The sequence below is a fragment of the Erinaceus europaeus genome, chromosome 4 (assembly GCF_950295315.1).
Source record: "Erinaceus europaeus chromosome 4, mEriEur2.1, whole genome shotgun sequence".
NCBI lineage: Eukaryota > Metazoa > Chordata > Mammalia > Eulipotyphla > Erinaceidae > Erinaceus > Erinaceus europaeus.
In genome coordinates, this window is record NC_080165.1 from 94,803,645 (window position 1) to 94,825,323 (window position 21,679).

The window sequence follows — 21,679 nt, forward strand, 5'->3', positions numbered from 1 at the left end:
CACTGTGAAAGTGAGGGGATAAGTCTAGCTAAAAAAAATAGGCAAAAGTCCAAAGTCTGCAACTCACCTACCCAAGACCACCACGTGAAGAGATCAGAATCAATCCGAGCTATAACAACAGCATAGTGTCATGATGAAGGTAATCCAATCAAGAGAGCAAGGTGCTGCAAGTCCTTGCTTATATAGTCCCTGCACACACATTCCCTTGTGAATGTGCTCCCTCTTAGGCTGACGTCATTCATATGCTAATTGTACCAAATTCCTTTTGGGATCACAATGTATATGCCTTCTTGGGTCTCTTTTACTGATTTTTGCCCCTTGCACAGGCTACACTATTTTCCTCAATTTCTTTCACTGTGCATCTACATATAATACCATATACTTGATATAATATCATCATCTCTACCTTTTAACTCTGTTCATCCTTTAATCCGATATTTGAGAAATTGCTGGGTCAGTTATGATTACGACTGTTTAGAAATTGGTTAAAAGCGGGTCTCTCAGTGTTCCTGGTAAAAGAAAAGTAAGGAAAGCTAGACTGAACCCTCCGCACTGGTCAGTGAATTTGTCTTCCAAACTTTCTTTAGAGCTGTATGTGTTGTCAGCTTTGAACCACAAAATCTGCTGGTCTTTGGTTCACTGTCTACACCCGCCCCCCTGGTTCTTCTGATTTTTATGGGAAACACATTCTATTCACCCTGAGAATGTGGGTTTACTGATTTATTTTATTATTTCCACCAGGATTACCTGGGGCTTAGGGCTTGCATGAAGAATCCACCACTCCCAGTGACCATTTTTCATTTTATTTTGATAGGAAAGAGAGAAATTGAGAGAGGAGCTAGAGGGAAAGAGAAAGAGAGACACCTGCAACTCTACTTCACCACACCTGAAGCTTTCCCCCTACAGGTGGGGGGATAGGAGGGCTTGAGCCCTAAATCCTTCCACATGGTTAAAGTGTGAGCTCAACCAGATACACGACTGTCAGCCCTCATGTGTTTTTTGTTTGTTTGTTTGTTTTTGTTTTAGTTTTTAATTTTCTATTTCCTTGGTTTGGGGTTTTTTATATTTTATTTATTTATTTATAAGAAAGATGTGAGGAGAGAGAAAGAACCAGACCTCACTCTGGCATGTTGTGGGACCTTGTGAAAGCTTGGTAGAGCTTAGGGGTGCTCTCCCATCCTTGGATGGAGGTCTAGAAAGACACCCCACTTATTAGCCTCTCTTGTTATAGAGATGAGCCAAGAGGGAAAAGTCTCCCAGACTCAGTTTCTCCTTGTTAGTCTCTCAAACTCACAGAAAGCCTACAAGCCTCTCACACTTAGTTCACCCTGGTAGCAGGCCAAATGGCTGCCTGCTTTAGGGATCACTCAAAGTTCACACATCCACTTCACCTTTTGATCATATAGGAGAACACACTCTATCATACACCCTGGCAGTGAGACCCCATATACTATTTCCTTGTGTCTTTTGATATCTGTGATTTACATCAAGCTTTGTTTTTCTTCTTCTCTACCTCACCTTACTGGTTTAACTTCTTTTTTTTTCACTTTTTTTTTTATTGGAGAATTAATGTTTTACATTCAACAGTAAGTACAATAGTTTGTACATGCATAATATTCCCCAGTTTCCCATATAACAATACAACCCCCACTAGGTCCTCTGACTTCTATGCTTCTCTCAAATACCTTTGGATAATTAACTCACCTGCATCATGGAGACTAATCGTTTTGACCTTTATGTATCTCATCAATTCTTATCATACCAGCCCTCTACCATAGGGGCAAGCTGACCTTTAAGAAACCTGTAATCTCTGTCATATGTGAAAAAATGTTCTTTGTTTAACTCTCTATAAAAGCCTCTACTCTCCTCCCAATAAACTAATGTTCTTACCAGAATATTCCCTGACATCTCTTTCTGAATTCACACAGCCACTAGAGCTGGTGAGGGAGGGTCGGAGGCTTACCCCCTGGTTGGATCCACTTCACGTGAGTGCCAGCAGCACATGTGCTGCTGGGGATCAAACTCGGGTTCTTATACTTGAGAGTCCAAAGCTTTATCACTGTGCCACCTCCTGGACCACAATTTTGATTTTTTGTTTACTAGAGTTATGACGTCTGAAAGTGTTGGAGATTGTACCTAAGACCTCAGAGTCCCACACATGAAAGTTGTCTGTATAGACATTGTGCTAACTCCCAGCCCTCTCTGCTATCATTTCTAATGTGTTTATCTTAGTTACCCTTCTCACAAAGTCATTTTTCTCAAATGTCCTATACTAGATGACCCCTTCATATTTCCAACAAAAGTAAGCTGCAACAGGCTTCCTTTTAGAGTGATTGATTCTAACTATAAATACCAGAATTCTGAAGGCTTTCAAGTCACTTATTAATATTCTGATCTTTTTTCCTGTGTTGTAGACTTAAAGCTTTTATGTTAGAATAAAATAGTACAGTGACATTTCTTATAACCCTCCCCACACAAAATAGCTATTGCTTTTAATTTTTTATTTGTCATTTAACCGATATTCTTTCCTTGGGACATGATTTGTTGTGATTGTGTGTTTGGATCAGGCAGACTGGATGGGTTTACTGGGCTATTAATCTTATTCCATGCTCTTTTTTCTCTCTACCAGTCTTTTTGCCTCAGCTTCTGTTTTTCTGATAGCAGTTCCCTCTATGACTAGCAAGTATTGTTTCTCCATCTGCCTGTCTGCAAATATTGGTTGAAGCCCCTAGTTCTTCTCTGACCCCCATCCCCAATTTCCATTAATAACAGAGTATATGTATGTTCTTGAGCTCCAAGGGCTATGTCTGAACACAACCAAACAACTTACTAGACTCTTGGCCTTTGCATTCTGCAAGAATATTGCCCATTGTGCTCTTATTAAAGAATGAAAAGCAGCATCAGGAAGTTAAGGGAAGATAGCAGAGAGACTTGAGCACCTTTTTCTCAGGAAGAGTCAGTTGTCCAGGCAGACCAACAGGACCTTATGAGATAAATTCCTCCTGTTGTACATCTCATCTATACAAGACCATCTTGGGGAAGTTAAAAATGTTGCTTTTCAAGAATTATGTCCATGTCATTTGTAGAAAATACATGGTCTCCTGTTGCAAAGGAATGATGCTTGTAAGTTGCAAGCCATGTTACCTTGGATGAGTAACTCTGCCTCAGTTTCTTCATCTGCTCAATGTTATTGTGAAGAAAATGAGATAAAGCCTGCAAAGTGCTTAGCAAAATAAGTCAAACTCTCTTAGCTTGAGACTTTTCCTATAAAGATTCACAGAACTCACTGGAAGCTATTATACTCAGAGTTTATTACAGATATCAAATTCAGGGTCTGATCATTGAAGTGGGAGATGCAGAGTCCAGAAGGATTTCAAATATGACACTTCCAGGTGGCATTACTGTCTTATATTCTGTGTAGGATAAAGTGAATATAGTTGCCAACCAAGGGAGGTAGCCAAGTTAAAGGAGAAAAAAATGATTCCAACTCTTGTTAAAACCACACAGAAGTGGGGGTAGATATCATAATGCAAAGAGACTATCATGCCTGAGGCTCCAAAGTCCCCGGTTCAATCCCCCACACCACCATAGGCAGAGCTGAGCAGTGCTCTGGTAAAAGAAAAAGAAGCAGAAGAATAAGAAGGAGGAGGAGGAGGAAGAGGAGGAGGAGGAGAAGAAGAAAGAAGAAGGAGAACAAGAAGAAGGAGGAGAAGGAGAAGGAGAAGGAGAAGGAGAAGAAGAAGAAGAAGAAGAAGAAGAGGAGGAGGAGGAGGAGGAGGAGGAGGAGGAGGAGGAGGAGGAGGAGGAGGAGGAGGAAGAAAAAGTCCTTATTCAGAGTCATTTTGATTACTGTCAAGACCAGAGAGAGAGAGAGAGAGAGAGCCAAACAGAGCAAAGATATGAGAAATATATAGCTAACAATAGAATAGAGGTATGGACTGATGGAAAAGTAATAGACACATCAGGAAAAGGAGGGTTTTGCTGGAGATGACTCAGCAGCAGGGAACAGAAATTACTTGCATGAGACCTCAGGTTCCATCCCCATGTTTGAGCCCCAGCACCTTGCATGACGGAGGGATGCTTTGTCACTCCTGCTTTCTCTCATTAAGTAAACACATGTCTCCTTTTAAGAATAGTAATATTCTTGCTAAAGAAACTAAAGAAGAGTTTTTTAAAGACAGATCAAGGATTCGTGTATCAAAATTTGGGAATAGGAGTTTGATCAGTTGTTGACATTGATGGGGCACTAGAGTAATGTTTATGTATTACTGCCCAACATAGTAAGCTTCTTTAAGACTGGGAAATATATTGCAGCAAAGACAGAAAAGGAACAGTCAAGATAAAAGATGAACCTAAAACAAGGTTTCAAAGACCAAGTGTAAGTTTTGCTTAAGGGCAAAGACTTCTCAACCTATCCTCTATGTGTAGAATTTCACTGGGATTCAGTTACATGCTGCCCACAAAGCCTTCAGCCCCTCCTAGAGGTCAGAACACACCACCCCCATCCCCTATCATATATCACATTGTTTGATTATCCAGTGGTCAAAGGCTCAGACAAATAAAAACATTCTAATCAATGAGAACATTCTAAGTGACTAGCAATCACACTTCTGCAGCCCAGGGCAATAACCGATCTGGTTTTGGGTAAGCTAATTCTTCACAAAATCCTAAGATTCTCTAAGTGAGACAGTTCTTGATTTACCTCTTTGTTGTTTCTCTACAGTATTTCCATTCTACAAACACATGCTGTTGTGATAACACTGAGTAAGATAGTATCTTTATCTAATACTTATTACTTAAGGACATTCGAAGATGACTTTTGCTTATTTGTATATGATTTAATAACTACTATGGCACATTTGCAATGTATAAAATATACATATTAGTAGAACATTTTGCTAAATACATTTCCTTTTCTATTTGATTCATGGTAAAAGTTCTATGACTTATGCAAAATAGACCCCACTGAGCCTATTTTAAAAAGAAGCAAATTGCCTGTGTTGATCACCTGCCTTCTTGATATAGGGAGAAAGAAGGTCTGAGAAATCTGGGAGAAGATACAGAAGACATGGAACACAAAAAGAACATGGAAGACAGTGAGCTTGTAAAAGACATGGAAAACAAATGAACACAAAGGAGACATGGATGACATGGAGGACAAAGACTTGCTCCAAAAAGAGCAGAAATATAGGGAGATATTTCTGAAAGAGTTTCCTCACATGGAAATGAATCTTGAATATCTCATAGCATAGTTGCATGCCCTTGCAGACAAGCCAGACAAGGTACACAAGAAATGCACCATCTCCAATGTGGTGGCCTGCTCCACTGGCATTGTGTCTGGCATCCTGACTATTGTTGGTATAGCCCTAGCACCTGTGACAGCAGGGGTCAGTCTGGTGCTATCAGTAACTGGCCTGGGACTTGGAACAGCATCTGCTGTGACCAAACTATCTACCAGCATTGCAGAGCAATTAATCATGTCTTTAGTAGAGACTCGAGCCAAGCGCCTGGAATCTGATAGAATCAACACAGGGGAGGAGGTCAAAAGCTTTCTACATAAGTGTGCACCCAAAATTCTATCATTAGGAAATAATATTTTTAAAAGAATAGATGGAATTATGAAAAATGTCAATATCATAAATTTGGCCAAAGTCAACCCTAAGTTAGCCGCACACCTTGTCCGTACTGGAAGAGTTCCCACCCAAAATGGCTTGCTGGTGCAGGGAACCTTTAGAGGCACTGCCCTGGCTATGAGCAAAGGAGTCCAGATATTTGGCATAGGAACTGCAGGCTTCTTTATTCTCTTGGATATAGCCAGTCTTGTGAAAGACTCAGTTGACTTGCATAAAGGGGCCAAGATCGAGTCAGCTAAAAATAAGAGGCAGCAGGCAAAGAAACTGGAGAAAGTTCTCAAGGAGATCAATGAGTATCTGCAGATGGCCTGACTCTGTGTCCCCCACCCTACCCCCCTCCAAGAATACAGGGATCAGAAACTTCTGTAAGGGGGGTGGTGCTGAAGTTCCTTGACGGTGAGATAAAGTTTATGGAACTGGATACTAATAGAAATATACTTGGGGCTTGTACCAGTCGCCTCGCTTCAGTAACGAGGCTTGGCCGCAAGCACGACCCAGAGAGTTGGCTTCTAGTTTTTTGGCCTACAGGAGGGGGACTGAGCTGTGGCTCCGGACTTGTTATGGTAGCCAAGTTGGGAGCATGCATAGATACTTTACTGCCACTTTATTGGGGCGGGGGGGGGGGGGGGGGCGGCGGCATGGCTCCTTATTAGCTGGAATCTGCTCGGGTTTCGACTCAGGCTGGCGAGTGGGCGCACACACACCCAGCTGACCCTGCCCTGCAAAAGTTCTCTCTCCTTCTCTCTCTCTCTTTCTCTGCCGCCCATTGGTTGTCAAACGCCTTTGGGAAGCCACGCTGATTGATGGCAAGTATTGCAAGCTTGGTTTTCTGTGCTTTTGAGTGCCGCAGTCCAGCTGTGGCGATCAGGAGTCCCTGAAGGTGTAACAGAGGAGCGGCAGAGAGAGGAATGAGACAAGACACCGAGGTCTGATGTCCTCTGATTTATTCAAGCAAGCAAGCCTTTTTTATACTTTGCAATACAGGTGTTTGTAGCAAGAGTTACAGTAAAATGAAAGTAACATTTTAAAAGTTTCCTATAATTTCTTTTAAAAAAGGTAATAAACATATTATATTGTGACAAAGCATGTTTCTATATCCTCCTTAGTGCGTACTCATTCCGGGCAACATTTTCTGTAATAATGGTTTAACTGCTTAGTTATAGCTTGTTTTTGTTCCTTAGTGCGTATGCACCAAGATGGACCTTGTTGAGCCAATCTTTCCATGAACCCTAGCTGAGAATACATTGTTCTTACTTCGTTAATATTTACCCAGTGAATGCCTTTCTCATCAGATGTTCCTGTGTAGGGCAATAGAGTGTCAGTAACTCTCTGTAACCCTCTAGACCTAGGTGGATACCAGAGTTTCCCATTAAACTTGTAAGTTGTCTATGGGGGGGGGGGAATCCCTGTGCTGTGGGAACTATCTTTCTGTTAATAGTTTTCTTATTCTTGTAGGGTTGGGGTCTGGGTGCTTGGTAGGCCAAGGAGCTAACAGCTCAGCCCTTTGCAATTCTATCATAAAATCTCCATTGGGTTTGTTTGGGAAATATTGTTTGGCAATTTCTGACAAAAAGGATTGTTTACAATTTTCATAGGGTGGTTCTGGAGTTGTTTTTCACAGTTCATCCTCTCAGTCATTTCTATCAAGAATATTATTCCCCTTATTATGGTACATCTTATTCCAGGAAGATTCCTTCTCTGAAGTGGGCTTCTCCCAGATGTGACTCTGTCAACCAGCTAGGGTGGAAGGGCATGTGGCATTTGAGCTCTTTTTTTGGGGGGGTGGGAGGGGACGGTGGACTACTTTCTCTCTTTAGTTGAGGGAAGTGGTGTACTTTCTATCTTCCTTCACCTTTTGGGGGTGGTGGATTCATTTTGATTCTAGACAAAAGAGAAGCAATGCCCAGGTTGCTGTTGTTCATCCTTCCTGCACCCTAACCCAGTGAACATTGAATGCTCCTGGTTTGTGTTACCCAAACTTCTTTTTTAAAAAAGAGATCATCAAATCAGTCAAAACTGATTTGGAAATAGGAGGCACCCCCCATCAGAGTAATGTCTTGTGCTATAGTTGGCAGTATTCTTAATTTTGGTGTGTTAAACTTTCAGAGCGATTCAGAACAATTATATACTCAATAATTGGTATGGGAAAGATAACGCTACCTCTTCTGTTGACCACCACCCCCCAACATTGGCATCCCAGCGAGAAGGAATCTTTCCCTGGTGGTGGCCCCTCATCCTGCCTATGCATTTACCAAAAAGCAGACTTCTTGGTAATGATAATTGTGATGGTGGAAATGATGATATTGGCAATGACAATGATGATCATGCCACTGTTTGTAATGATGGTAAGGGTGGTTGTTCTGACATTAGAGTGGATGGGACATTTGACAGATCGTTAGTGCTCCTTAGGTTCAGGGTGCCCTGGGAGAGCAGTGATAGATCAATAAAATTCCAAATACTATCTTGGAGTAGTAGATAGTTAGATAAAAAGAAACATAAATGCAAAGAGTACCACCTCAGCATGCTTCACTTCAGATTGTGTCCAGAGACATCAAGCATGGAATGTCAACCCTTCAGCCTCATTACTCAGGTGAGACCTTTCCTTTCATAAGGATTCTCTAATTCCATTTCAGGTTGTTCACTTCCTAACAAAGTCCCAAAACCTATATATACACCAGGCCTCATGAGATAGGGCATATGTTCACTTATATCCATTAATTAGGGCAAAATATATACCTGAAAGTAAAAATACACAATAGTCTGCAGTGAGTCAGTATAAAGTTCATAATAAAATAGTATCTAATTAGACTTAGATATCCTCTTCACCTACTTCCTATTACACTTCCCTCACTCACTCCAAAGCTAACCTTAGCAAAGCAAGGACTGCAAAAGCTGAATAAGGGCAAGAGACTGGCATACTTTAACGATGACACTATCAGGCCACCCCATCAGCTGGGGCCCTATTCAGGGAGTCCTGAGATTTCCAAACAGACATGATGGGCCTAGACCTCAAATAAATCCCTCTCTCCATTGTTACTGGTCATCTCTATCAGTAACAACAAAACAGACCCCTTTGTGGGCCCCACATAGGACCTTGCCTTCAACTTGCATCAACAACAGTAGAGAATGTTCCATCCTCCAAAGGGAGGCTGGACAACATACTCTAGGAAGATGGGTCTTGAAATTGGGGCAGCTTGGCACATTTCCTACTCATGACCACAGAATGTGAGATCGAATCTACAGGAATACAGAGGCCAGATAGGCTCCTAAGCTGAATGTGGGCCCCAGATCAGATTAGATCAGATCAATAGGTTTTACAGTCAAAAATATTTATACCCCTTTCCCATATTAGGGAGCTACTCTTTTCCCTGATCCAGCTTTCTGGTCCTTTTTCCAGCCATAACATCATTTCCCCAGACAATAACTTGGATCCACCTGCATATCAGATTTCAGGCTCAGGGGAAAGAAAAAAAAAAAACTAGTATAGCCACAGGCCTTTTGGAATATAACTAAAATATGTCTACTAGCTATCTACAAAATAGAGGACCCCCCCCCACCCTAACTCTTCACCAGCCTTTAGGTTCATGATTAGTCAACATATTTTTTGGCTTTATATGTTAACTCTCTTTTCAGCCACCAGACTAGCTAGCATCATGCCAACCAGACTTCCCTGGACAGACACCCCCACCAATGTGTCCTGGAGCTCCCCAGAGCCCCACCCCACTAGGGAAAGAAAGAGACAGGCTGGGAGTATGAATCGATCTATCAACTCCCATGTTCACTGGAGAATCAATTACAGAAGTCAGACCTTTCACCTTATGCATCCTACAATGACCTTGGTTCCATACACCCAGAGGGTTAAAGAACAGGAAAGCTAAAGGGGTGGGGGGGGGGGTGGGATATGGAGTTCTGGTGGTAGTAATTGTGTGGAGTTGTGCCCTTCTTGTCTTATAGTTTTGTCAGTGTTTCCTTTTTATAAATAAAATAAAATAAAAGATAAATGAAAACATGAAACATGCCAAGAGGGGTCATGGAACTTGCCACATAGCAAGCCCAAACATGTTGTAGTCAAAAGACATAGCATTTCTGAACCTTCAGAAGGGGAGAAATAAAATTGATATAATAACATGTTCTTGCTTGGACTTGTTTTGGTGTATTGCCACAAAGCAATGGACTCTAGGAAATGGGGTTGCTTTCAGTTCTAGGTACATGATGGTGGAGGAGAACCTAGGCTAGGGGTGAGAGTGTTTTGCAAAAAATAGAGAAATTTTACACATGTATCAACAACTGTATTTCTGTATCCCATTAATTCCTCCAAATAAAAATTAAAAAAATAAAATAACATGTTTTTGATTTGTTTACCCATGAATCTTCCAAGACCTTTTTACTTATTGGTGCTAAGCTTCACATATATGTTATTTCACTGCTCCCAAACTATTGTTATTTTTTTTTTGGAAGAGATAGAGACAAAGAGAGAAGGGAGACAGAAAGTTGAGCAATATCACAGCACTGATCCACCATCCATGGAATTTCTGCCTTGTACTTAGGTATTCCATGTAGTGCCAGTGCTCAGAACTTGGACTTTATGTGTGGTAAGGTCTATGCTTTTGCAGGTGAGCTCTCACCTATCCCTGTGCCAGGACCTTCTTTGAATGTCCACAAAACATTGTATCTACAAAAAGAGGAGGGAAGCTTCCAACAAATACTTTCATACTGTATAGACTTACTTCAGTGTCCTTTAATTTTATATTTTTATGTTGTAGCATATGAATATCAATGTTTCTTGGGGTAGGAAGTAGACTAGGAAGCAAGAGGCTTTGTTTCACAATGTATTCTGTTTCACTTCTTGGCCAATTTCTCATAAGTCATGTATAGTTCCTATTCTTGCCTAGATTTTACTTGAGTACTGAATGTTTCAGACAATGAGTCAGTGAATCATTCAGGCACACATCAACACACTTTTCTCTGAGTCATTATGGTTGAATTTCCAGAGAAAATATAGAGAGTTTTAGAATACTCAAGTACCCATCTGCTTTCTCACTGGAAAGACCACAGTTAAAAGTTCATTGCTTTAAAGCTAGCTTTGATGCTAAAGTCTCTCTCTCCCTCTCCTCCCTCTCCTCCCTCTCTCTCTCTCTCTCTCTCTCTCTCTCTCTCACACACACACACACACACACACACACACACTCTCTCTCTCTCTCTCACTCACTCTCTCTCTCTCCTCTGTCTTAAAAAGTCATCCCAGAGTGGTCAAGTTCCAGTGACAACAAAGAAAATAAAATACTCTACAAAACAGACTCCCAAATCTTCATCTGCACTATTCCTGCCTTTAGGTTCATGATTAGTCAACAATTTGTTTGGCTTTATATGTTAACTCTTCTTTCAACTACCAGGTTCCAGATGATACCGTGATGCCAACCAGACTTCCCTGGGCAGACAACCCCAACAATATGTCCTGGTGCTCTGCTTCCCCCGAGCTCTGCCCCACTAGGGAAAGAGAAAGACAGGCTGGGAATATGGACCAACCTGTCAATGCCCATGTTCAACAGGGAAGCAATGACAGAAGTCAGACCTTCCACCTTTTGCACCCCCTAATGACCCTGGGTCCATACTCCCAGAGGGATAAAGAATAGAAAAGCTATCAGAGAGAGGATGAGATATGGCGTTCTTGTGATGGGAATTGTGTGGAGTTGTACTCCTCTTATACTATGGTTTTTGTCAGTGTTTCCTTTTTATAAATAAAAATTATTCAAAAAATTAAAAAAGAAAAGAATAATGGTAATAACATGCATTTATTTAATCTTGTTTTAGTTTCAATTTCCTGAGGGGTTGAGTGTTGTTGCTGCTATGATTTTATAGTGTTTCACAAATGTTTTCTTCTCTTCTATATATTTTATAGCTTCAAGTCTAATGTCCATGTCTTTGGTTCTTTTTGAGCTACTTATGGTGTCATGCGATGATCTAGTTTCATCTTTCCACATGTGGCTGACTAGTTTTCCCATTTGTTAAAGAGGACTTCTTTTGTCAATTGAATGGTTTTGGTCCCTTGATCACATATATGGTGTATATATATGTGTGGGTTTATTTCTAGCCTCTCTCTTCCATTGGTCTGTGTGCCCATTTGTTGTTTCAATACCACACTGTTTTAATTACTATTGTTTTGTAGTATAAACTGAAGTCAGGGAGTCCCAGTTCTGAGCACTGGCACAATATGGAATACCATAGTACCAGGCAGAAATTCCATGGATGGTGGATCAGTTCTGTGATATTGCTCAACTTTCTGTCTCCCTTCTCTCTTTGTCTCTCTATCTCTTCCAAAAAAAATGATACCTCCACTTTTTTCTCTTTATTCTCAGGAGCATTTTGGCTATTTTAGTTTTGTATTTCCACATGACTTTTAGGACAATTTGTTCAATTTCCTTGAAAAATGTCATGGGGGTTTTGATAAGGATTACACTGAATCTCTAGACTGTTGTTTGGAAGGCCAATGTTAAAAATGCAAGAAGCTATATGATATAGACAAGTTGGGTAGGTAGACAAAAGGAAGATTTAATCAAACAGATTATGAGAAGCCACTCTATCTGGCTATAGTAGCCAGGAAAGCTTGAGAGCCCACCTTGAGGAAGCTGAAAGATTTTTATAGTCTTGGTTCAGGGATATTTTTAGCAGTGTGGGAAGACTGGCGATCCTGAGGAAGCCTCTCAGATGTTTGTCTCTCAGATATGTGTCCAATGCACGCAGGGGCAAGATATGTTCTTCCTGTATGGGTGAAGAATCTGCCTGGTCTTAAGCATGTTCTCTCTCTATCTTCTCTCTCTCTCTTTCTCTCTCTCTTTCTCTGTTTGAGAAAGATAAGTGCTTTCTGTGTGAGTGGGGGACTCAGGCCTCAGCATATTTCCTTCAGCTATTTTAATAATATTTATTTTTTCAATCCATGAACAAGGAATATTCTTCCATATATTGGTGTCACCATCTATTTCTTTCACTGTAAAGGTCCTTCCTTCACTTCTTTTGTTAGATTCACTTCTGGGTATTTTATCTTTTTTGGTTCAGGTGTAAATACTCAATGGTCATATACCATAGCCAAAAGGAGCAAGACATTTCTGTGCATTGTTTCAAATAATCCTCCAGTACAGTCAGGAGAGGACCTCTCTCTGCTTCCAAGGCTCCTAGCAACAGTGATAAATTTAATGGGAAATTTGCTGGAGGACAACCTGTCAACATCAGACCTGGGCCTAGTAACTCTGGGGAAGGAGGGAGACTTGGAATGTCCTGCTCAAGGGTTGGGCATTCAAGTTTTAGCTGGGAGTGTGGTTTTCTGTGGTTCTTCCCTTCTTTCCCCTCATATAAACATAGTATGGCTGAGAAAAGGAGACATGGAGAAATATATGCAAATTCTCAAGTATTTCAAGAAGCATCAAAGGTATATTAAAGCAGTGTGAGATACTTTACATATCTGACTCAGTCTTATTGTTGTCCAGAAAGATCTTCTAATGAAGACAGAAAAAGCCAAAATATAACTGAACTGCAGCTAAACATAGTTCACCTGTGTCATGAAATGTTGGCTGTTTAGAAGTGAAGAAAAGGTTCCCATACCCAGTGTGGGATGTGTAGACATGATCCAGAGAGACAGTAGAACAAGAGATGCATGAACACCAAACTGCCCCGACCCTCCAGAATTCTAAAAAGCTGAAAATTTACTGTTGGTATGCTTCTAGTTCTGCCTCTGGGATCTAGTTCTGCTTCTGTTACATTGCTTGACATTGTGGTCTATTTACATGGTACATTGGTTTGGTCTCACTCCCCCCATCTCCGGGAGATTTGGTTTAGCCCTTGCTAGTTTCCCCACTTCTTCCTTCTCCCCGCCCCTTACTCTACCCTTACTCTACGTACTTCTTGAATTCCTGCAGCTGCCAGAGAAAGATGCAGAACAGATTGGTGTGGTGATTAGTTTAGATCAGTTTTTGAACTGTTCGCTCGTGAATAAAGATTAAACTGTATTCTCTGCTCAGCCATGTGTCCCCGGGGCTCTGTCTACCGCCGCAAAGCTAGCCCGGCATACTGGAGCCCCAAACTTTGACGACAATTTAGTTTATCACAAAGGTTTTGATCTTCAAAGTAGGAACTTCTACCTTCAGAACAATAAATTCAGGGCAAGGTGGTGGCACACCTGGTTGAGCAAACATGTTACAATGAGCAAAGACCCGGGTTTGAGTCCCTGGTCCCCCCCTGCAGATGTCTCTCTGTCTCTATCCCTCTCCACCACCCCCTTCTCTCTCAATTTCTAGCTGTCTCTATCCAATAAGTTAATAATAACAATAAAGATTTTTCAAAGAACAATAAGTTACAATATTAAATAGTCTAAGAGGTTTTTTTCTGAAAAGACAAGGAAGTTATGAGGCAATTTCAGATGACTAGTTACCTAGTGATATTTCTTACCTCAATCAAGATAGGTGAGGCAGACAAGTAAATAGGTGATACAAAGACTTGGCAGTTGGGGGTAGTCTGGCATCCTCTGCTGACCTCTGAGAACAATGTTGAGTTTCTGTAAGGTGAGATGAGGTTGCCTTTATGTATCTGCATGGACTGACAGCATTTTGTTCTTGATGCCAGTGGCTTTATCATAGCTTTATCTTACAAGGTCTAGCAGAGAAAAACAGGGTCCTGCTGATGGTCTTCAGGAACTTGTCCAATGAGCAAGTTAGACAAAGGGTACACTCAGTGCTCTCTAGATAGTGTACTATATATGGTGCAACGATAAAGGGTTGGTCTCTTAGGCATTGGCCCTGCGTTTGATCCCCAGCATTGCATAGGCCAGACTGATACTCTCCCTCTCATTAATAAATAAGTAAAAACAATTAATATAAAGTGAGGAGCAGGGTGAAGAAAATCTTGGGGTCTTGTTGCATGATGATGTAAATGGACCTAAGTTGTGGTGTTCTGAAAGTGTTCTACAGAAATATTTCATGGGGTTATGAGAAGTTGTACCCATAGGTCAACAACCTCATTGCAAACTATTAACTGCACAATAAAATGATTAAAAATTTGTAATTAAAATTTTGTAATATAAATTCTTTTTTATTTTTAATTTATTTTTTATATAAGAAAGGATAAATTAACAAAACCATAAGGTAGAAGGGGTACAACTCCACACAATTCCCACCACCCAATCTCCATATCCCATCCCCTCCCCTGATAGCTTTCCTATTCTCTATCCCTCTGGGAGCATGGACCCAGGGTCATTGTGGGTTGCAGAAGGTGGAAGGTCTGGCTTCTGTAATTGCTTCCCCGCTGAACATGAACGTTGACTGGTCAGTCCATACTCCCAGTCTGCCTCTCTCTTTCCCTAATAGGGTGGGTCTCTGGGGAAGCAGAGTTCCAGGATGCATTCGTGGAGTCCTCAGTCCAGGGAAGCCTGATCGCATTTGGAACCTGGTGGCTGAAAAGAACGTTAACATACAAAGCCAAACAAATTGTTGAGCAATCATGAACCCAAAGGCTGCAATAGTGGAGAGGAAGTGTTGGGGGCGGGGGTGTGCTCACTGCAAACTCTAGTGTACTTCTGCTTTCAGGTATATATTTTGCACTTGCTTATGGATACGTGTGAACATATGCTCTCTCTCACAGAGCCTGGTGTATATCTAGGTTTTGGGACTTTGTTAGAAAGTGATCCACCTGGGATGGAATTAGAGAATGCTATGAAAGGAAAGGTCTCACCCGAGTAATGAAGCTGAAGGGTTGTCATTCCACATGTGAAGTCTCTGGACATAGTCTGAGCTGAAAAAAATTGGCAACACCTGAGTGAGGTTCAGACAAGGTTTAGGGTCAGACCTAGAATGTCAGAGAACAGAAGGACAAGAAAGATTAGATGTCAAGCTAGGACTATTATTAGTGTCACTTGATAATATTTGATGTCACATAGGATTTAGATTTTTTTTGTTCATGTGCTGTTACAACTGCATTAATTTGTGCTTCTGATTTCAACCAGCTACTCCATTGATTGTCTAGGTAGTAAACTAACCTGTACTGTGAACCACTAAAAAAGAAAGTCAATCAGACATCCTTCTCCCACCCTCCCTTATAATCTCTAGGCCCCTAATAACCCACCCACTGATATCTCCCTGTGTCTGATTGACAGAAAATGAATAATACAGTTCTACAGAAGTGCTCAGCAAATAGATATCCAGACTTTAAGGTAAGAGGCAGATAGGTTGAGGCAGAGACAACTGATGTTGGGGTAGTATTGAAGTTTTCTGATTCCAGATTTCATGATATTTGTCGTTAATAGAAATCCTATTGATTTTACTTAAAGCCTTTGTGTTTACAAAACATGTCTGGTTAACAGGTACCCAATAAGTAAGGCCCCAGGCATTCCTTTTTGTTACAACTCTTTCTTCTTTAATACAGAAGTATGAAGAGTTGTCAGAGAGTTATAATGGTACCCCACAGACCTTGAGATTATACAAAATACGTATCTGTAACTCTGGCTCCTTCACTGAAGGACATGGGGTTTGGGCACAATTGAGTGACGTAAAGATTTCTTGAGTCATCAAAGAAGTGCACCTGACTAATGACATTCAGACAGAAACTACTGTAATCAAGGTTTAGCACATTCTTGAGGTCTCTTATACCTTGAAATTAATTTGTACTTTGACAATTGTTTACCTAAAATAAATTGTTTATTTATTGTGTTTATCTGAAAGCATCTTTGACCTTTCTGTTCCTTTTGATACCTTTATCAATAAATACTGAATAAATATTCAATAAATACTCTGCCTTGAGTTCTGATCAGGGGCACACCTGACATTCTTCCATCTCCAGGTGTCTAGGTGTTGTGTCTCCAGACTCTTGAGATAAAATATTATCAATGAAAATGAAGCAAATCTGGAAAACAACAGAGGCAGCCAGGCACTGTTCCTTTTTTCTGAGAGAGGAGGAAAATAGAAGGACACTTGGAATCAGTAATAGGTGACTTAGAATGGAAGTGAAGGACCAACTGTTGAAGGACAGGAGGTACCTGAAGGGTACCATCCAGGAAATGGGAGTGGTGACAGGTGTGGCTTGGAAAGCTGAAGGTGAGGAGGCTTGGATGTTATAAGCTAGGCCTGTGAGTGTGGTCACTCTCTGCCTAGGTCACCATATGGGTGAGAGCTCTGCTCTTCTCTCTGTCTTTCTGTCTCTACTTATATGGGCTTCCCATCAAGATGTGAGTAGGAGGCTTCTCTCATTCTCTTTCTCAGCCTAACATGTGAATGCTCTCAATTTTCCTGAATAAAGTTTAAAATTCCTGAAAATCGTGCTTTCTTCTCAATTCTTTGTTGAGATAATGTGTGATGGACTTTTTAAATGCTGGGGAAACAAGCACTGGTCCATCTTCCTCCAATACAGGACCACTGAAAAAAAAAAGGCAATATATAGCCAGCCCATATCTGTGACCTTGGGAGAACTACTGTAGAACTCTAGTGGTATGAATGGTATGGAACTGTACACCTATCAGCTCATAATTCTGGAAATCAATATTAAATCACATAAAAATTAAATAAATAATAAAGTGATTGCTTTCTTCATTTGAACTGTTTAATGAGTACATACAACTTATACAAATCAATTAACACACAGCTTCTGATCAACCTTTTGCAATGGAAAGCAAATGCTATTAATTATTAGCTTTTTTCTTAAGATACGTTTTTTTTATTTGACAAAGAGAAATTGAGAGTGTAGGAGGAAAAAAGACACCTGCAGATCTGCTTCACCGCTTATGAAGCAACTCCCCCACAGGTGGAGATCAGGGGACTTGAGCCCAGATCCTTAGGCCCGTCCTTGTGCTTTGTGCCACATGCGCTTAACCCACTGCGCTACTGCCCAACTCCTGATAGTTACTTTCTTTAAATAATATTCTTATATTGGGAGATAGCTTGATCCCACATTTTGGCTATTGTGAATAATGCTACTATGAACAAAAGGATGCCAACATCCTTCCAAATTAGTGTTCCCATAGCCTTTGGATAAATGCTAGGAGTGGCATTACAGGATCTGATGGTGGTTTTATTTTATTTATTTAAGGGATCTCACTACTGCTCTTCAGAAGGACAGCCCCAGTTTGTATTCCCACCAATATTGTACCAGAGTTTATTGTTCTCCATTCCCCAACTGATACTTGTTTCCAGTCTTTTACATGTAGGTCATTCTCAGTGGCATGAGGTAGTATCTCACTGTGATTTTAATTTTCCTTTCCATAATAATAAGGCCTGAGTGTTGGTCTGCTTCTAAATTCTGCTTCTAAGACCCCTTCTGTTTCATTGGTTTAATCCCTCCTGCTTAACACTGTATTCTATTTACATAACCACTGTTAACTAAGCACCGCCCTGCCTCCAGGGCATTGGTTTAATCCTCACTGTTTTGCACACTTTTTCCTTCTCCCCACCCCCTATTCTATGTACATCCTCTTAGGATCTGACACTTCCGCCTCAGGATATATAAGGACAGGATTGTGATTAGAGATAGCTTAGATTTTGCTGCGTTCTACATGAATAAAGACTGAACTGCGTGCCACTCAGCATGAGTCCCTAGTCGTCTCTCTCTCCCACCCACGAAGCTAGCCCGGCATATGGCACCTTGAACAGGGACTGGCATATGGCGCCCAACGTGGGGCCTAACCTGCCCATCCCCCAGATAAGTAAATTTGGCTACCTATCCACTATGGGCTGCCTTTCTACTTATGAAGAGGTTTCCCAAAGCCTCTACTCTTTTGTCATGAGACAGTTTCTCTGTCTCTGGAACATTTTGCTCTGGGTCACACTTGGGTTCCCTATCTGGGAACTTTGGTTCCTTATGACCGTGATTGTAGAGCTTGGAAGATCCACAGAGATATCCCCTGGGACTTTCTGGACTTCCTCTTGCATGTTTCCCGCAAAGAAGGACTACTCTAACTTTAAGAGCATTCTCCAGTACCCTGGCAGTCCCCAAGAATAGAGACACGTGGTTATTTCTACCCTCCTGATTCAATTCTTTCTTCTATGGGAAGACGTTTTTGGGGATGGATGCCTGCAATCCTGCAGGAACCATCAGAATCACCCTAAATGGAATATTGACGAGCCTTTTGGACTAAGACACCCTCCGGGGACTCATGATGTGACATAGGTCTAAATAATCTTGTTCAAGTTGCATTTCATAAGAAAATGATTTGAATGATTGAATTTTTGTATGACCCATTTTGCTGTGAGTATTCTGAAATTTAATTGACTTAAAAAAAATGCTGGACGCAGCCATGATTTCTAGAGACATCCAGAAACAGTCCAAAAAATTGTTTCTTTTCTCTTTTGATATTTTTTACATCTTGTTATAAATGTGAAACGTTTAATCCTGAAAATTGTCTGAGTATGGGTGGAGTAAGAAGCACAATGGTTTTGCTAATGATTCTCATGCCTGAGGCATCTAACCAAGGTTCTTCTGTTTACCTTTCCACATTTTATTGATTTTAAACTGTTTAAACAACCTTAAAATCATACTAGAAAGGATTTCCAATTATAATGGAGCTAGCTATCAATTATAGTAAACTTCTAATCTGATACAAGTTTTGTTTCACAAGTAAGTAAATTACAGCTATCAAGCCTTCACATGAAAAAACATCTGCTCATATAAAATCCATTTGGATCCCTGTTCTCTGACATCGCCCACAAGATGGCATGACTACAGCAGCCCCCCCAAAACCAATGATGTGACCTGGCACTACCTGAAGAAACAGATTCACAGACTCCAAAGCTAACTCTCTACAGAAAAACAGAATCCTGGTGGCTGACCTTCCCCACCGAGACGGACATGCAGCTTTTTATCCCCTGGCATTTCTTCCATGGTCATCTGCTTTGGACTGACACTTCTATCGGACTTACTGGTACACCTCTTGGACACTTTACACAACTTTACAGCAGCTTCCCTTTATGCTGCTGGGTTTCTCAAAGACTGACTGCAGCAGTCCATGAACTTTGCCAGCTGCCTTGTGATTCTATAGTCCACGCCCCCTTGCCTGCAGGCCCTGCCCCCCCAAAGGAGGAAAAAAAACCCTCCTTACTAGGTCCTGGCCCCAGAGGCAGGAAACGCCCTTTGAGGCATGAAACACCCCCAGAAGCAAGAGGTGCCTCCAGAGGCAAGAGATGCCCCCAGAGGTAGGAAACGCCCTTTTCGCCTGATAGGCCCTTCCCTTTGAGGCAGGAAACATCCCTTCAGGCCTCCCCTTGGCATCACACTGGTTCTTGCTGCTCTCCTATTTGTTCCTCCATGTCTTATGCCAGTTCTTTTGAAAATGCCTGTACAATATAGGTTTCTATTGACCCCACACACCTCATACTATGGCCATTAGTTAAAAAGAAAGGGGGGAATGTTGGTCTGCTTCTAAATTCTGCTTCTAAGACCCCTTCTGTTTCATGGTTTAATCCCCCCTGCTTAACATTGTATTCTATTTACATAACCACTGTTAACTAAGCACCACCTTGCCTCCAGGGCATTGGTTTAATCCTCACTGTTTTGCACACTTTTTCCTTCTCCCCACCCCCTATCCTATGTACATCCTCTTAGGACCTGACACTTCCGCCTCAGGATATATAAGGACAGGATTGTGATTAGAGATAGCTTAGATTTTGCTGCGTTCTACATAAATCAAGACTGAACTGCGTACCACTCAGCCATGAGTCCCTAGTCGTCTCTCTCTCCCACCTGCAAAGCTAGCCTGGCATATGGCTTCTTTAATAGGAACTGGCTCCTGAGGAGTACTTTTCATGTGTCTATGATCCATGTGTATTTTTTTTGGAGTAGTAGCTACTCAAAAATTTTACCCGCGGGAGTCGGGCTGTAGCGCAGCGGGTTAAGTGCAGGTGGTGCAAAGCACAAGGAGCGACATAAGGATCCCGGTTCGAACCCCGGCTCCCCACCTGCAGGGGAGTCGCTTCACAGGTGGTGAAGCAGGTCTGCAGGTGTCTTTCTCTCCTCCTCTCTGTCTTCCCCTCCTCTCTCCATTTCTCTCTGTCCTATCCAACAATGACTACAACAATAAAACAACAAGGGCAACAAAAGGGAATAAATAAATAAAATTAATATTTAAAAAAAAATTTTACCCGCTTAAAAAAAAAACACTGTTCTTTGTATTTTGATGTTGATTTGTATAGTTTCTTATGTATTTTGATATCAACACCTTGTTGGATTAATAATGTATATATAAAAACTGCTAGGTTGACATTTTAATTTGTGTTAGCTTCTGTTGATGTGTAAAGGCTTTTTTATTCAATATAATCTAACTTGTTGGGATGCATTGGATCGACCTTCTCGTGGTGCATCCCGTGAGTACCCATTCATTGGGGAAACTGACGATCCTTCCTAGCCGACTGAATCCACATGCATCCCAGTCACTTTCAAAGCCAGCAACAAGCAGCTCCTGACAGTTTTCAACCTGACCTGTTGACTGGCTACGGAAGAAGGACAAAGGCTAGAAGAAGAAGAAGAATCTAACTTGTTTAGTCTTGCTTTATTTTCTTTTGCCAGTATGGTTGAATCTCCAAATTTAACTCTGATGTCAAGATCATGAAGTGTATCACTGATGTGTCTCATTAGGCATTTTGGGGTTCAAGTCTAATAAATAAGATTTTAAATAATTTTTGAGTTATTTTTTCCTGTATGGTGTCAAATGATGTTGTAGTTTCATTTCTTTACATGTGGCTCTCAGTGTTCGCAATACCACTAATTGAAGGATTTTATTTTTTTTCTATAAAGCTTTTGCTCTCCTATCATAAAATAAGGGTGTGTGTGTGTGTGTGTGTGTGTGTGTGTGTGTGTGTGTAGGTTTATTTCCATACTTGTATTCTATCCATTTTATCTAAGTGCCTATTTTTGTTCCATTACATTCTGTTTAAAATACTATTGCTTTCTAGTACAAGTTTTGAAGCCAGTTTTGTAATGCCTCTAGTTTTCTTTTGTTTTCTCAGGATTGCTTTGTCTATTCAAGATCTTTTGAGGATCCATAGAAATTTTATAATTGTGTGTTCAAGTCCCTTGAAGAA

At 41.0% G+C, this 21,679-nt stretch overlaps 1 pseudogene; it reads left to right on the forward strand.

The window, feature by feature from the left end:
- Window positions 1–5,030: 5,030 nt before the first annotated feature.
- Window positions 5,031–6,204, forward strand: LOC132538301 (apolipoprotein L3-like; annotated as a pseudogene).
- The last annotated feature ends 15,475 nt before the right edge of the window (window positions 6,205–21,679 follow it).